General features: G+C 20.4%; 1 pseudogene across 1 annotated transcript; it reads left to right on the forward strand.

The window, feature by feature from the left end:
* The first annotated feature begins 604 nt into the window (after window positions 1-604).
* On the forward strand, window positions 605-1,384 carry LOC115895714 (annotated as a pseudogene). Its single transcript, XR_004055851.1, has one exon. The product of XR_004055851.1 is annotated as a 40S ribosomal protein S2 pseudogene (transcript).
* The last annotated feature ends 21,223 nt before the right edge of the window (window positions 1,385-22,607 follow it).

Below are 22,607 nucleotides of genomic sequence, written 5' to 3' on the forward strand. Positions count from 1 at the left end.
AAAAATATAGACATAATAGATATAATAGATATAAGAATAAATATGAACATAAGTGAAATAGGTATAAACATCTAAACATAATAGATATAATAGAGATTGGATAAATATAGACGTAATAGATATAATAGATATAGGTGTAAAATATAGACATAGTAGATATAATAGATATAGGTATAAATATATACATAATAGATAGATATAGTTATAAAATATAGACATAATAGATATAATAGATATATGTATAAGATATAGACATAATCGATATAATAGATATAGGTATAAAATGTATACATAATAGATATAATAGATCTAGGTATAAATTATAGACATATAGATATAATAGATATAGATGTAAAATATAGACATAATAGATATAAGGTATAGGTATGAATATAGACATAATAGATATAATAGATATGTGTATAAGATATAGACCATAAGCTTCTTCTCTCCGAGAAAAACACCAAATGGCGGATGACGCCCGTGCAGCGGGGTGGTGCGGAGGCCCTGGTGGCCCTGGGATGGGGAACCGCGGTGTCTTCCGCGAAGGTTTCGGCAGTGGCATCCGCGGCGGGGTCTTGGCCGTGGACGGGATCGGGGCCGAGGCCGCGGAGCTCGCGGAGGCAAGGCCGAGGATAAGGAGTGGATGCCCGTCACCAAGCCTGGCCGCTTGGTCAAGGACATGAAGATTAAGTCCCTGGAGTAGATCTACCTCTTCTCTCTGCCCATTAAGGAATCTGAGATCATTGACTTTTTCTTGGGGGCCTCTCTCAATGATGAGGTTTTGAAGATTATGCCGGTGCAGAAGCAGACCCGTGCTGGTCAGCGCACCAGGTTCAAGGCGTTTGTTGCTATCGGGGACTACAATGGCCACGTCGGCCTGGGTGTTAAGTGCTCCAAGGAGGTGGCCACCGCCATCCGTGGGACCATCATCCTGGCCAAACTCTCCATTGTCCCGGTGCGCAGAGGCTACTGGGGGAACAAGATCGGCAAGCCCCACACCGTCCCTTGCAAGGTGACAGGCCGCTGTGGCTCTGTGCTGGTGCGCCTCACCCCTGCACCCAGGGGCACTGGCATCGTCTCAGCGCCTGTGCCCAAGAAGCTGCTCATGATGGCTGGTATTGATGACTGCTACACCTCAGCCCGGGGCTGCACTGCCACCCTGGGCAACTTCGCCAAGGCCACCTTTGATGCCATCTCTAAGACCTACAGCTACCTGACCCCTGACCTGTGGAAGGAGACTGTGTTTACCAAGTCTACCTATCAGGAATTCACTGACCACCTTGTCAAGACCCACACCAGAGTCTCCGTGCAGCGGACCCAGGCTCCAGCTGTGGCTACAACATAGGAGTTTTATACAAGAAAAATAAAGTGAATTAAGCCTGTTAAGAAAAAAAAAAGATATAGACATAATAGATACAATGGATATAGGTAAAAAATATAGACAGATATAATAGATACAGATATAAAATATAGACATAATAGATATAGATATAAAATACACACATATTAGATATAATAATTATAGGCATAAAATATAGACATAATAGATATTATAGATATAGGTATAAAATATAGACATAATAGATATAGATATAAGATATAGACAAAATAGATTTAATAGATATAGGTGTAAAATATAGACATAATAGATATAATAAATATAGGTATAAAATATAGACATAATAGATATCGGTATAAAATATAGACATAATAGATTTAATAGATATAGTTATAAAATAAAGACATAATAGATATAATAGATGTAGGTATGAAATATAGACATAATAGATACAATAGATATAGGTATAAAATATAGACATAATAGATATAATAGATATAGGTATAAGATATAGACATAATAGATATAATAGATATAGATGTAAAATATAGACATAATAGATATAATAGGTATAGGTATGAAATATAGACATAATAGATATAATAGATATATGGATAAGATATAGACATAATAGATACAATAGATATAGGTATAAAATATAGACATAATAGATACAATAGATATAGGTATAAAATATAGACATAATAGATAGATATAGATATAAAATATAGACGTAATAGATATAGGTATAAAATATTGACATAGAAGATATAATAATTATAGGTATAAAATATACACATAATAGCAATAATTGATAGAGTTATAAAATATAGACATAATAGATAGAGGGATAAAATATAGACATAATAGATATAATAGATATAGGTATTAAATATAGACATAATAGATATAATAGATACTGATATAAAATATAGACATAATAGACATAGGTTAAAATATAGACATAACAGAAATAATATATAGTTCTAAAATATAGACAAAATCGATGTAATGGATATAATGGATAGAGGTATAAAATATAGACATAATAGATATAATAGATATATGTATAAGATATAGACATAATAGATATAATAGATATAGGTATAAAATATAGATATAATAGATATAAAAGATGTATGTATAAGATATAGACATTATCGATATAATAGATGTAGGTATAAAATATAGACATAATAGATATAATATATATAGTTATAAAATATAGACATAAGAGATATAATAGATATAGGTATGAAATGTAGACATAATAGATATAATAGATATAGGTATCAAATAGAGACATAATAATTATAATAGTTATGGGTATAAAATATGGACATAATAGATATAATAGATAAAGGTATAAGAATAGAGAGAGTAGTTATAATAGATACAGGTGTGAAATATAGACAAAACAGAAATAATAGGTATAGGTATAAAATACAGACAGAGCACATATAATATATATAGGTATATATTATGGACATAATAGATATCGGTATAAAATATAGACATAATAGATGTAAGGGATACAGGTATAAAATATAGACATACCTGGTATAAAAATACAGGTATGAAATATAGTCATAATCGATATAGGTATAAAATATACACATAATAGATATAATAGATATATGTATAACATATAGACTGAATAGATATAATAGATATAGCTATAAAATATAGATATAATAGATATAATAGATATAGGTAAAAATACAGACATAATAGATATAATAGATATAGGAATAAAATACAGACATAATTGAAAATGGTATAAAATATAGACAAAATAGATGTAAAAGATATAGGTATAAAACATAGACATAATAGATAAAATAGATATATGTATAAGATATATACGTAATAGATACAATAGATATTGGTATAAAATATAGACATATTAGATATAATAGATATAGGTATAAAATATAGTCAGAGTAGATATAATAGATGTAGCTATAAAATATAGACATAATAGATGTCGGTATAAAATATAGACAAAATGGATATAAATGATATAGGTATAAAATATAGACATAAAAGATATAATAGATATAGGTATGAAATATAGACAAAATAGATACAATAGATATAGGTATAAAATATAGACATAATAGATATAATGAATATTGGTATATAATATAGACATAATAGATATAATAACTATAGGTATAAGATATAAACATAATAGATATAATAGATATAGATATAAAATATAGACATAATAGAAATATAGGTACAGGTATGAAATATAGACATAATAGATATAATAGTTATATGGATAAGATATAGACATAATAGAAACAATAGATATAGGTATAAAATATAGACATAGAAGATATAATAGATATAAGAATAAAATGTAGACATAACAGATACAATAGATATAGATAAAAAATATAGACATAATAGATATAGGTACAAAATATAGACATATTAGATATAATAATTATAGGTATAAAATAGAGACATAAGAGATATAATTGATAGAGTTATAAAATATAGACATAATAGAAGGATAAAATATAGACATAATAGATATCATAGATATAGGTATTAAATATTGACATAATAGATATAAGAGATATTGATATAAAATATAGAAATAATAGACATAGGTTAAAATATAGACATAACAGAAATAATATATAGTTCTAAAATATAGACAAAATCGATATAATGTTATAATGGATAGAGGTATAGAATATACACATAATAGATATAACAGATATATGTATAAGATATAGACATTATCGATATAATAGATGTAGGTATAAAATATAGACATAATAGATATAATAGATATAGGTATAAAATATAGACATAATAGATATAACAGATATAGGAATAAAATATAGACATAATTGAAATATATATAAAATATAGACAAAATAGATATAAAAGATATACGTATAAAATATAGACATAATAGATATAATAGATAAACTTATAAAATATAGACATAATAGATATAATAGATATATGTATAAGATACAGACATAATCGGTATAATATATATAGTCATAAAATATAGACATAAGAGATATAATAGATATAAGTATAAAATATAGATATAATAGATATAATAGATATATGTATAAGATATAGATATCATAGATATAGTAGATATAGATATAAAATATAGACATAATAGATATAATAGGTATAGGTATGAAATATAGACATAATAGACATAATAGATATATGTATAAGATATAGAAATAATAGATACAATAGATATAGGTATAAAATATAGACATAATAGATATAATAGATATTGATATAAAATATAGACATAATAGATATAGGTATAAAATATAGACATATTAGATATAATAATTAAAGGTATAAAATATAGACATAATATATATAATAGATATAGGTATAAAATATATACATAATAGATATAATAGATATAGGTATAAAATACAGACATAATAGATATAATAGAAATAGGTATAAAATATAGACATAATAGTTATAATAGATATAGGTATAAAATATAGACATAATAGATATAAGAGATATAGGTACAAAATATAGACATAATAGATATAATAGACATAGGAATAAAATATAGACATGATTGAAATAGGTATAAAATATAGACAAATAGATATAAAAGATATAGGTATAAAATATAGACATAAGATGTAATGATAGGTCAGCGTTATGAAATATAGACATAATAGATATAATAGATTATAGATATATAATATAGACATAATAGATACAATAGATATATGTATAAATATAGACATAATAGATACAATAGATGTATGTATAAAATATAGACATAATAGATATAATAGATTATAGATATAAAATATAGACATAATAGATATAGGTATAAAATATAGACATTTTAGATATAATAATTATAGGTGTAAAATATAGACATAACAGTTATAATAGATATATGTATAAAATATAGACAAAATAGATATAGATATAAAATATTGATATAGATATAATAGATATAGGTATAAAATATAAACATAATAGACATAATAGAGATAGGTATGAAATATAGACGTAATAGATAAAATAGATATGGTGTAAAATATAGACATAGTAGATATAATAGATATAGGTATGAAATATAGATATAATAGATATAATAGATATAGACATAAAATATAGACATAATAGATATAATAGATATAGTTATAAAATATAGACATAATAGATATAATAGATATTGGAATCAAATATAGACATTATAGATATAACAGATATAGTTAAAATATAGATATAAGAGATATAATAGACGTAGGTATAATATATAGATATAATAGATATAGATATAGGTATAAAATATAGATATAAACATATAATAGATATAGGTATAAAATATAGATATAATAGATATAGGTATAAAATATGGATATAATTGATATAATACATATAGGAATAAAATATAGATATAATAGATATAGGTATAAAATATAGATATAATGGATATAATAGATGTAGGTATAAAATATAGACATAGTAGATATAAAGGATATAGGTTTAAAATATAGACATAATAGTTATAATTCATGTAGGTATAAAATATAGACATAATAGATATAATAGATATAAATATAAAATACAGACATAATAGACATAGGTATAAAATATAGACATAATGGATATAATAGATATAGGTATCAAATATAGAAATGAGAGGTATAATAGATATAGGTATAAAATATAGACATAATAGATATAATCGATATAGATATAAAGTATAGACATAAGAGATATAGCTATAAAATATTAACATAATAGATGTAATAGATATAGGTAAAAAATATAGACATAAGAGATATAATAGATATAGGTATAAAATATACACATAATAAATATAATCAATACAGGTATAAAATATATACATAATATATATAGTTATAAAGTATAGACATTATAGATATAATAGATATCGGAATAAAATATAGACATAATACATGCAAAAGATATATGTATAAAATATAGAAATAATAGAAACAATATATATAGCTATAAAATATACACATAATAGATATAATAGATTTAGGTAAAAAATATAGACATAATAGATATAATAGATACAGGTACAAAATATAGATATAATAGATATAATAGATATATATGTATAAAAAAAGATATAATAGATACAGGTATAAAATACAGACATAATAGATATAATAGATAAAGGTATAAAATACATTTATAATAGATATAGGTATAAACTATAGATATAATAGATATAATGGATAAACGTATAAAATATAGATATAATTGATATAGTCATAAAATATAGATATAATAGATATAATAAATATTGATATAAAATATAGATATAATAGATATAATTACAAAATATCTAATAGATATAATAGATATAGGTTTTAAATATAGATATAAGAAATATAGGTATAAAATGTAGTTATAATAGATATAGGCATAAAATATATACATATTAGATATAATAGATATAGATAGAAAATATAGACATAATAGATATGGTTATAAAATATAAACATAATAGATATAAGAGATATAGGTATAAAATATAGACATAAGAGATATAATATATATAGGTATAAACTAGAGACATAATAAAAAAGAAGATACAGACATAATAGATACAATAGATATAGGTATAAAATATAGACAGATACAATAGATATAGATATAAAATATAGACATAATAGATATAGGTTTAAAATATAGACATATTAGATATAATAATTAAAGCTATAAAATATAGACATAATAGATATAATAGATATAGGTATAAAATATAGACATAATAGATATAGATATAAAATATAGACAAAATAGATTTAATAGATATAGTTATAAAATACAGACATAATAGATATAATAGATATAGGTATAAAATATAGACATATTAGATATAATAGATATAGATAGAAAATATAGACATAATAGATATGGTTATAAAATATAAACATAATAGATATAAGAGATATAGGTATAAAATAGAGACATAAGAGATATAGTATATATAGGTATATATATAGGTATAAACTATAGACATAATAGATATAATAGATGTAGGTATACAATATAGACATAATAGACATAATAGATATAGGTACAAAATACAGACATAAAAGATATAATAGATATAGGTAAAAAATATAGACAAAATACTTATAGGTGAAAAATACAGACATAATAGATATAATAGATATAGGTATAAAATATAGACATAATAGATACATTAGATATAGGGATATAATATAGACATAATAGATATAATAGATATAGGTATAAAATATAGACATAATAGATATAGGTATAAAATACACACCTAATAGATATAATAGATATAGGTATAAAATATTGACAAAATAGATATAATAGATATAGGTATAAGATATACACATAATAGACATAATAGATATAGGTGTAAAATATAGACCTAATAGATTTAATAGATACAGGTATAAAATATAGACGGAATATATATAGGTATGAAATATAGACATAATAGCTATTGGTATAAAATATAGACATAATAGATATAGGTATAAAATATAGGCATAATAGATATAATAAATATAGGTATAAAATATAGACTTAATACATATAGGTATAAAATATAGACATAATAGATATAATATATATAGGTATAAAAGATATACATAATAGACATAAGAGATACAGGTATAAAATATAGACATAATAGATATAATTGATAGAGTTATAAAATACACACATAATAGATATAATAGATAGTGGGACAAAGTATAGACATAATAGATATAATAGATATAGGTATAAAATACAGACATAATAGATATAATAGATATATTTATAAAACATAGACATAAAAGATATAAAAGATATAGGTATAAAATGAAGACATAGTAGATATAGGTATAAAGTATAGACATAATAGATAGAATAGATAGAGGTATAAAATATAGACATTACAGATATAGGAATAAAATATAGACATAATAGATATAAGAGATATATTACAAAATATGGACATAATAGTTATAATAGATATAGGTATAAAATATAGACATAATAGATAAAATATATATAAGTAAAAATATAGATATAATAGATATTGGTATAAAATATAGATATAATAGATATAATAGATATAGATAGAAAATATAGATACAATAGATATCGGCAAAAAATATAAATATAATAGATATAATAGATACAGATATAAAATATGGATATAATAGATAAAATTATAAAATATAAATATAATAGATATTATAGATATAGTATAAAATATAGATATATAGTTATAAAATATAGTTATAATAGATAGAGGTATAAAATATAGATAAAATAGATAATAGATAGAGTTATAAAATATAGACATAATAGATATAATAGATATAGGAATAATATATACACATAATAGATATAAGAGATATAGTTATAAAATAAAGACATAACAGTTATAATAGACATAGGTGTAAAATAAAAGCATAATAGATATGGGTATAAAATACAGACATAATAGATATAGGCATAAATTACAGACATAATACATATACCTATGACATATAGACATAACAGTTATAATAGATATAGGTATAAAATATAGACATAATAGATATAATAGATACAGGTATGAAATAAAGACACTATAGATATTATAGATATAGGTATAAAATATAGACAAAATAGATGTAATAGACATAGGTATAAAATATAGACATAATACACATAATAGATATCGGTATAAAATATACACATAAAAGATATAATAGATAGGGGTATAAAATATAGATATAATAGATATACGTATGAAATATCGATATGAAAGATATAATAGATATACGTATAAAATATAGATATAACAGATATATGTATAAAATATAGATATAATAGATATACGCATAAAATATAGATATAATAAATATAATTATAAAATATAAATATAATAGATATAATAGATAAAGGTATAAAACTTACATATAAGAGATATAATAGACATAGGTATAAAATATAGCCATAATAGATATAACAGATATAGCTATAAAATATAGACATAATAGATATAGGTATAAAATATAGACATAATAGATATAATAGAAACAGGTATGAAATACAGACATAATAGTTATTATAGATATAGGTATAAAATATAGACAAAATAGATGTCATAGACATAGGTATATAATATAGACATACAGGTATAAAATATAGATATAATAGATATAATAGATATACATATAAAAAATAGATATAATAGATACAGGTATAAAATACAGACAGTAGATATAATAGATATAGGTATAAAATATAGATATAATATATATAGGTATAAAATATAGTTATAATAGATATATCTACAGATTATAGATATAATAGATATAATAGATACAGGTATAAAATACAGACAGTAAATATAATAGATATAGGTATAAAATATAGATATAATACATATAGGTATAAAATAAAGACATAACAGATATGGTTTTAAAATACAAACATAACAGATATTAGAGATATAGATATAAAATATATATATAATATATATAATAGAGGTATAAAATATAGACATAATACATATAATAGATATAGTTATAAAATATAAGACATAATAGATATAATAGATATAGGTAAAAAATATAGACATAATTGACATAGGTATAAAATAGAGACATAATAGATATAGTAGTTATAGGTATAAAATATAGATATAATAGATATAGGTATAAAATACAGACATAATAGATATAATAGATATAGGTATAAAATATAGACATGATAGATATAGGTATAAAATATAGACATAAAATATACAATAGATATAGGTATTAAATATATACATAATAGATATAGGTATAAAATATAGACATATTAGATATAGGGATAAAATATAGACATAATTGATATAGGTATAAAATATAGACATAATAGATAAAATAAATATAGGTATAAAATACAGAGTTAATAGATATAGGTATACAATATACACATAATAGATTTAACATATATAGGTATAAAATATAGACATAATAGACATAATAGATATATATATAAAATATAGATATAATAGATATAATAGATGTAGGTATAAAATATAGGCATAATAGATATAATAGAGGTATAAAATATAGACATAATAGATATAATTGATAGAGTTATAAAATATAGACATAATAGATAAAATAGATAGAGGGATAAAATATAGACATAATAGATATAATAGATATAGGTATAAAATTCAGACATAATAGATATAGGTAAAAAATATAGACATAATAGATATAATGGATGTAGGTATGAAATAGAGACATAATAGATACAATAGATATAGGTATAAAATAGACACATAACAGATATAATAAATACACGTATTAAATAAAGACATAATAGATATAATAAATACAGATATAGAATATAGACAAAATAGATATATTTACACAATATAGACATAATATATATAATAGATTTAGGTATAAAATATACAATAATAGATATAATTGATACAGTTATAAAATATAGACATAATAGACATAATAGATATTGGTATAAAATATAGATATAAAAGATATAATAGATACAGGTATAAAATATAGACATAAGAGATATAATTAATATAGGTATAAAACATAGACATAATAGATATAATATAAATGGGTATAAAATATAGACATAATACATATGATAATTATAGGTATAAAATATAGACATAATAGTAATAATAGATATTGGTATAAAGTATAGACTTAATAGATACAGGTATAAAATATAGACATAATAGATATAGGTATAAAATATAAACATAATTGATATAATAGATACAGGTATAAAATATAGATATAATAGATATAATATAGGTATAAAATATAGACATTATAGATATAATAGATACAGGTATAAAATATAGATATAATAGATATAAGTATAAAATATAGACATGATAGATATACGTATAAAAAATAGATATAATATATAGAGGTATAAAATATAGACAATAGATATAATAGATATAGGTATAAAATATAGATATAATAGATATAAATTAGAAAATATAAATATAATAGATATAATTGATATACGTAAAAAACATGGATATAAAGTATGGAGGTATAAAATATGGTTATAATAGATATAGGTATAAAACATGTATATAATAGATATAGGTATAAAATATAGACATAATAGCCCTAACAGATATATTTATAAAATATAGACTTAATGGTTATAATAGATATAGGTATAAAATATAGACATAATAGATATAGTTACAATATTTAGAAATAATAGATATAATAGATATAGGTAAAAAATATAGATATAATAGATATTATTATAAAATATAGACATAATAGATATAAAAGATACAGGTATAAAATATAGACATTATAGATATAGGTATAAAATATAGACATAATAGATATAATAGATAGTTGTAAAATATAGACATAAAAGATATAATAGATATAGGTATAAAATAAAGACATAATACATATAGGTATAAAATACAGACATAATAGATATAAGTATAAAATGTAGACATAATAGTTATAATAGATATTGGTATAAATATAGACATAATAGATATAGGTATAAAATATAGACATAATAGATACGTTAGATATAGGTATAAAATATAGACATAATCGTTATAGATATCAAACATAGATATAATAGATATAATAGATATAAGTATAAAATACAGATATAATAGATAAAATAGATAGAGGTATAAATATAGATATAATAGAAATAGGTATAAAATATAGATATAATGGATATAATAGATATAGGTATAAAATATAGACATAATGAATGCAATAGAGACAGAATAGATATAATAGTTATAGGTATAAAATACAGACATCATAGATATAATAGATAGAGATATAAAATATAGACTAAATTGATATAATAGATAGAGGTATAAAGTATAGACATCATAGATATAATGGATAGAGGTATAAAATATAGACATAATGCATATAATTGATAGTGGTAAAAATTATAGATATAATAGATATTATAGATAGAGTTATAAAATGTAGACATAACAGATTTAATAGATATAGGTATAAAATGTATACATAATAGACATAATAAATATAGGTATAAAATATAAACATAAAAGATATAATAGATTGAGTTATAAAATATGGACATAATAGATATAATAGATAAAGGTATAAAATATAGACATAATAGATAAAACAGATATAGGAATAAAATATAGACATGATAGATATCGGTATAAAATATAGACAAAATAGATATAGGTATAAAATAAAGACATAGATATAATAGATATGGGTATAAAATATAAACATAATAGATATAATAGATATAGGTATAAAATATAGACATAAGAGATATAATAGATATAGGTATGAAATACAGACATAATACACATAATCGATACTGGTATAAAATATAGACAAAATAGATATAGGTATAAAGTATAGACATTATAAATATAATAGATATAGGTATAAAATATAGACATAATACATACAATCGATATAGGTATAAATTAGAGACATAATAGATTTGATAGATATAGGTATAAAATATAGACATAATAGATATAACAAATATAGGTATAAAATATAGACACAATAGATTTGATAGATATAGCTATAAAATATAGATATAATAGATATAATAGGCATAGCTATAAAATATAGACATAATAGATTCAATAGATATTGGTATAAAATATAGACATAATACATATAATCGATACAGGTATAAAATATAGACATAATAGATACAGGTATAAAATACAGACATAATACATATAATAGATGAAGGTATAAAATATAGACATAATATATATAATACATATAGGTATAAAATATAGTCATCATAGATATAACAAATATGGGTATAAAATAGAGACATAATAGATTTGACAGATATAGGTATAAATATAGAGGTAAAAGTATAACAGACATAGGTGTAAAATATAGACATCATAGATATAATAGACATAGGTACAAAATACAGACATAATAGATATAATAGATAAAGGTATAAAATAGAGATATAATAGATATAGGCATAAAATACAGATATAATAGATATAATAGATATACGTATAAAATATAGATATAATTGATATAGTCATAAAATATAGATATAATAGATATAATAGATATAGGTATAAAACATAGATATAATAGATATAATTTTAAAATATATATCTAATAGATACAATAGATATAGGTATTAAATATACATATAAGAAATACAGTTATAAAATATACTTAGATATAGGTATAAAATATAGATATAATAGAAATAATAGATAGAGGTATAAAATATAGACAAAATAGATATAATAGATATAGTTATAAAATATAGACATAATAGATATAATAGATAGAGGTATACAATACAGACAAAATAGACATAATAGATATAGGTATAATATATAGATATAATAGATATAATAGATATAGTTATAAAATATAGCCGTAATAGATATAATTGATATAGGTATAAAACATAGACATAATAGATATAATAGATATAGGTATAAAATATAGACATAATAGATATAGGTATAAAATATAGACATGATAGATATAGATATAAAATATAGACATAATAGATTTAATAGATATAGGTATAAAATATAGACATAATATATATAATAGATAAAGGTATAAAAAATAGACATAATAGATAAAACAGATATAGGTATAAAATATAGACATGATAGATATCGGTATAAAATATAGACAAAATAGTTATAGGTATAAAATAAAGACATAGATATAATAGATATGGGTATAAAATATAAGCATAATAGATATAATAGATATAGGTATAAAATATAGACATAAGAGATATAATAGATATAGGTATGAAATACAGACATAATACACATAATTGATACTGGTATAAAATATAGACATAATAGATATACGTATAAAGTATAGACATTATAAATATAATAGATATAGGTATAAAATATAGACATAATACATACAATCGATATAGGTATAAATTAGAGACATAATAGATTTGATAGATATAGGTATAAAATATAGACATAATAGATATAACAAATATAGGTATAAAATATAGACATAATATATTTGATAGATATAGCTATAAAATATAGATATAATAGATATAATAGACATAGCTATAAAATATAGACATAATAGATACAATAGATATAGGTATAAAATATAGACATAATACATATAGTCGATACAGGTATAAAATATAGACATAATACATATAATCGATACAGGTATAAAATATAGACATAATAGATACAGGTATAAAATACAGACATAATACATATAATAGATGTAGGTATAAAATATAGACATAATAGATATAATACATATAGGTATAAAATATAGACATCACAGATATAACAAATATGGGTATAAAATAGAGACATAATAGATTTGATAGATATAGGTATAAAATATAGAGGTAAAAGTATAATAGACATAGGTGTAAAATATAGACCTCATAGATATAATAGACATAGGTACAAAATACAGACATAATATATATAATAGATAAAGGTATAAAATGGAGATATAATAGATATAGGCATAAAATACAGATATAATAGATATAATAGATATAAGTATAAAATATAGATATAATTGATATAGTCATAAAATATAGATATAATAGTTATAATAGATATAGGTATAAAACATAGATATAATAGATATAATTATAAAATATATATCTAATAGATATAATAGATATAGGTATTAAATATACATATAAGAAATACAGTTATAAAATATACTTAGATATAGGTATAAAATATAGATATAATAGAAATAATAGATAGAGGTATCAAATATAGACAAAATAGATATAATAGATATAGTTATAAAATATAGACATAATAGATATAATAGATATAGGTATACAATATAGACAAAATAGACATAATAGATATAGGTATAATATATAGACATAATACATATAATAGATATAGGTAAAAAATATAGACATTATAGATATAGGTATAAAATATAGACATAATAGACATAACAGATATAGGTACAAAATATAGATATAATAGATATAATGGATATAGTTATAAAATATAGCTGTAATAGATATAATAGATATACGTATAAAACATAGACATAATAGATATACTAGATATAGGTATAAAATATAGACATAATAGATATAGGCATAAAATATAGACATGATAAATATCATAGATATAGGTATTAAATATAGACATAATTGATATAGGTATAAAATACAGCCATAATAAATATGGGTATAAAATGTAGACATAATAAATATATTAGATTTAGGTATAAAATATAGACGTAATAGATGAAGGTATAAAATATAGATATAATAGATAAAATAGATAAAGGTATAAAATATAGATATACTTGATATAGGTATAAAATATAGATATAATAGATATAATAGATATACGTATAAAATATAGATATATTTGATATAGTCATAAAATGTAGATATAATATATATAATAGATATAGGAATAAAACATAGATACAATAGATAAAATTACAAAATATAAATCTAATAGATACAGGTATTAAATATAGATATAAGAACTATAGTTATAAAATATAGTTATAAAAGATATAAGTATAAAAAATAGATATAATAGATATCATAGTTAGAGGTATAAAATACAGACATAATAGATATAATACATATACTTATAAAATATTGACATAATAGATATAATACATATAGTTATACAATATAGATATAATAGACATAATAAATATAGGTACAAAATATAGACATAATAGATATAATAGATATAGGTAAGAAATATAGATATAGTGGATATAATAGATGTAGGCATAAAATATAGACATAATAGATATAATAGATATAGGTATAAAATATAGACATAATAGATATAATAGATAGAGGTATAAAATATAGACATAGATATAATAGATATAGGTAAAAAATATAGACATGATAGATACAATAGATATAGACATAAGAGATATAATATATATTGGTATGAAATACAGACATAATAGATATAAGAGATATCGGTATAAAATATAGACATAATAGATATACTAGATATAGGTATAAAATATAGACATAATAGATGTAATAGATATAGGTACAAAATATAGACATAATAGATATAGGAGTAAAATACAGACGTCATAGATATAATAGATAAAGGTATGAAATATAGATATAATAGATATAGGTATAAAATATAGATATAATAGATATACTAAAGGTATAAAATATAGATATAGATATAGGTAAAAAATATAGATATAATAGATATACGTATAAAATATAGATATATTTGATATAGTCATAAAATATAGATATAATAGATATAATAGATATAGGAATAAAACATAGATATAATAGATATAATTATAAAATATAAATCGAATAGATATAATAGATATGGGTATTAAATATAGATATAAGAAATATAGGTATAAAATATAGTTATAAAAGATAAAGTTATAAAAAGCAGATACATATAATAGAGGTATAAAATATAGACATAATAGATATATTAGATACAGTTATACAATATAGACATAATAGACATAATAGATATTGGTAAAAAATATAGACATAATAGATATAATAGATAAAGGTAAAAAATACAGAAATAGTGGAAATAATAGATATAGGCATAAAATATAGACATAACAGATATAATAGATATAGGTATAAAATATAGACATAAGAGATATAATAGATATAGGTATAAAATATAGACATAATAGATACAATAGATATAGACATAATATATATAATAGACATTGGTATAAAAAACAGACATAGTAGATATAACAGATATAGGCATAAAATATAGACATAATAGATACAATAGATGTAGGTATAAAATATAGACATCATAGATATAATTTATATATATATAAATTATAGACAAAATAGGTGTAATAGATATAGGTATAAAATACAGACATAATGGATATAATAGATATAGGTATAAAATATAGACATAATAGATATTATATATATGTATAAAATATAGACATAAATTATATAATAAATATAGGTTTAAAATATAGACATAATAGATATAATAGATATAGATATAAAATACAGACATAATAGATATAATAGATATAGGTATAAAATATAGACAGAATAGATATAGGTATAAAATATAGACATAATAGATATAATAGATATAGGTATAAAATATAGACATAATAGATATAATAGATATAGGTATAGAATATAGACATAATAGATATAATATATACAGATATAAAATATAGATATGATAGACATAATAGATATACGTATAAAAAGTAGATATAATACATACAGGTATAAAATATAGACATAATAGATATAAGAGAGGTATAAAATATAGACATAATAGTTATACATATACGTATAAAATATAGACATAATAGATATAATAGATTTAGAGAGATATAATAGATATAGGTATAATATATAGACATAATGCATGTAATAGATATAGTTATAAAATATAGATTTAATAGATATAAGTATAAAATATAGATATAATAGACATAATTATAAAATAAAAATATAATAGATATAAAAGATATAGGTATAAAATATAGATAGAAAAAATATAGGTATAAAATATAGTTATAATAGATATAGGTATAAAATATACATATAATAGATATAATACATATAGGTAATAAATATAGACATAATATTTATAGTTATAAAATATAGACATAATAGATATAGGTATAAAATATAGATATAATAGACATAATAGATATAGGTATAAAATATAGACATAATAGATATAGGTATAAAATATCGACATAAGAGATACAGGTATAAAATATAGACATAATAGATATAATAAATATAGGTATAAAATATAGACTTAATAGATATAGGTATAAAATATAGACATAATAGATATAATAGATATAGGTATTAACTATAGGTATAATAGATATAGGTATAAAATACAGACATAATAAATATAATAGATATAGGTATAAAATAGAGAAATAATAGATATAGTTATAAAATCTGGACATAATATATATAGGTATAAAATATAGACATAATAGTTATAATAGATTTAAGTATAAAATATAGACATAATAGATATAGTAGATACAGGTTTAAAATATAGACGTAATACATATAATAGATAGAGGTATAAAATATAGACATAATAGATATAAGAGAGGAATAAATTATAGACGTAATAGATATAATAGATAGAGGTATAAAATATAGACATAATAGATATTTTAGATAGAGGTATAAAATATACACATAATATATATAGGTATAAAATATAGATATAATAGATAGAGGTATAATATATAGACATAATAGATATAATAGATATAGGTATGAAATATAGACATAATAGATATAGGAATAAATATAGACAGAATAGTTATAATAAATATAGGTATAAAATATAGACGTTATACATATAGGTATAAATTACAGACATTATAGATATAATAGATATAGTTGTAAAATATAGACAAAATAGACATAATAGATAGAGGTATAAAATATAGACATAATAGATATAGGTATAAAATATAGATATAATAAATATAATATGTACACGTATAAAATATAGATATACTAGATATAGGTATAAAATATACATATAATAGATATAGGTATATAATATAGGTAAGATATAGTTATAAAATATAAATATTACAGATATAATAGATATAGGTGTAAAATATCGATAAAATAGATATAGGTATAAAATTTAATTAAAATAGATATAATCGTTATAGGTATAAAATATAGATAAAATAGACATAATAGATATAGGTATAAAATATAGACATAGTAGATAAAATAGATTTAGGTATAAAATATAGACAGATATAGATATGAAATATACACATAATAGGTAAGATAGATATAGGTATAAAATATAGACATAATAGACATTAGAGATAGAGTTATAAAATATAGACATTATAGATATAATAAAGGTATAAAAAATACACATAATAGATATAATAGGTATAGGTATAAAATATAGACATAATAGATATAACAGATATAGGTATAAAATACAGACATAATAGATATAATCGATATAGGTATAAAATATAGACATAAGAGATATATTTATAAAATATAAACATAGTAGATATAATAGATATAGGTAAAAAATATAGACATAGGAGATATAATAGATATAGGTATAAAATATAGACATAATAAATATTATCGACACAGATATAAAATATAGACATAATTGATATAGGTATAAAGTATAGACATAATTGATATAATAGATATCGGTATAAAATATAGTCATAATACATACAAAAGATATAGGTATAAAATATAGACATATTAGATATGATAGATATAGGTATAAAATATAGACATAATTGATATAATAGATATAGGTATAAAATATAGACATTTGGCTCAAGCCTGTAATCCCAGCACTGTGGGATGCCGAGACGGGCGAATCACGATGTCAAGAGATCGAGACCATCTTGGCTAACACGGTTAAATCCCGTCTCTACTAAAAATACAAAAACTAGCTGGGCGAGGTGGCCGACGCCTGTAGCCCCAGCTACTCGGGAGGCTGAGTCAGGAGAATGGCGTCAACCCCGGAGGTGGAGCTGACAGTGAGCTGAGATCTGGCCACTGCACTCCAGTCCGGGAGACACAGAGAGACTCCGCCTCAAAAAAAAAAAAAATAGACATAATAGATATAACAGATATAGGTATAAAATACAGACATAATAGATATAATAGGTACAGGCACAAAATATAGATATAATAGATATAGGTATAAAATATAGATATAATAGATATAATAGATATATATGTATAAAAAGTAGATATAATAGATACAGGTATAAAATATAGACAATAGATATAATAGATATAGATATAAAATATAGATATAATAGATATAATTATAAAATATAAATATAATAGGTATAATAGATATAGGTAAAAAATATAGATATAATGGATATAGGTATAAAATATGGTTATAAAACATAAAGGTATAAAATATAGATATTATAGATATAGGCATAAAATATAGACATAATAGGTATGATAAACATATGTATAAAATATAGATATAACAGATATAATGGATATAGGTATCAAATACAGATATAATAGATATAGGTATAAAATACAGATATAGTGGATATACTAGATATAGGCATAAAGTATAGACATAATAGATATAATAGATACAGGTATAAAATATAGACATAAGAAATATAACAGATAAAGATATAAAATATAGACATAATAGATATCGGTATAAAGTACAGACACAATAGATATATTGGATATAGGTATAAAATGTAGACATAAGAGATATAATAGATATAGGTATAAAATATAGACATAAGAGGTATAATAGATATAGGTATAAAATATAGACATAATAGATATAATACATATAGGTATAAAATATAGACATAAAAGATATGGGTATAAAATATAAACATAATAGATATAATAGTTATAGGTATAAAATATAGCCATAAGAGATATAATAGATATAGGTATAATCTATGCACATAATACATAAAATCGATACAGGTATAAAATGTAGACATAATAGGTATAATAGATATAGGTATTAAATAAAGACAGAATAGATATAATACATATACCTTTAAAATATACACATAGTTGATATAATAGATATAGGTATAAAATATAGACATAATAGATATAGGCATAAAATATAAACATAATAGATATAATAGATATAGGTGTGAAATATAGATATAATAGATATAGGTATAAAATATAGATATAATATATATAATATATATAGGAATAAAATATAGATATAATAGAAAAAATAGATATAGGTATAAAATATAGATATAATAGATATAGGTAGAAAATGTAGATATAATAGATACAGGTATAAAATACAGACAAAATAGATATGATAGATATAGGTATAAAATATAGACATAACAGGTATAATAGATATAGGGATAAAATATAGACACAATAGATATAGGCATAAAATATAATCATAATAGATATAATAGATATAGGTGTGAAATATAGATATAATAGATATAGGTACAAAATATAGATATAATATATATAATATATATAGGTATAAAATACAGATATAATAGAAAAAATAGATATAGGTATAAAATATAGATATAATAGATATAGGTAGAAAATGTAGATATAATAGATACAGGTATAAAATACAGACAAAATAGATATGATACATATACGTATAAAATATAGACATAACAGGTATAATAGATATAGGTATAAAATATAGACATAATAGATATAATAGATAAAGGTAAAAAATATAGACATAATAGATATAACAAATATAGGAATGAAATATAGACATAAGAGATGTAAGAGATATAGGTAAAAAATATAGACATAATAGATATAATACATATACGTATAAAATATAGACATCATAGATATAAAAGATATAGGTATAAAATGTAGACATAATAGATATACTAGATATAGGTTTAAAATATAGACATAATAGATATAATTGATACAGGTATAAAATATAGACATACTAGACATAATAGATATAGGTGTGACATATAGACATAATTGTTATAGATATAAAATATAGACATATATAATGGATATAGATATAAAATATAGACGTAATAGATATAATAGTTATAGGTGTAAAATATAGACATAATATATAGTTATGAAATATAGACATAATATTTATAATAGATATAAGAATAAAATATACACATAATAGATATAGGTATAATATTTAGACATAATAGATATAATAGATATAGGTATAAAATATACACAGAATAGATATAATAGATATACGTAAAATATACACAAAATAGATATAATAAATATAGATATAAAACATAGATATAAAAGATATAATAGATAGAGGTATAAAATATAGATATAGTAGATATAGGTATAAAATATAGATATCATATATATAATAGATAGACATAATAGATATAATATATATGGCTAAAAATATAGATATACTAGATATAATGGATATGGGTAACAAATATACGTATAATAGATACAGGAATCAAATATAGATATAGTGGAAATAATAGATATAGGTATAAAATAAAGACATAATAGACATAATAGATATAAGTATAAAACATAGAAATAATATATATTATAGATAAAGATATAAAATATAGACATAATACATATAGATATTGGTATAAAATATAGATATAAGAGGTATAATAGATGTAGGTATAAAATATAGATATAACAGATATAATAGATATAGATAAAAAATATAGACAAA

This window comes from Rhinopithecus roxellana, unplaced genomic scaffold (genome assembly GCF_007565055.1).
Source record: "Rhinopithecus roxellana isolate Shanxi Qingling unplaced genomic scaffold, ASM756505v1 contig138, whole genome shotgun sequence".
In the NCBI taxonomy this organism is placed as follows: Eukaryota; Metazoa; Chordata; class Mammalia; order Primates; family Cercopithecidae; genus Rhinopithecus; species Rhinopithecus roxellana.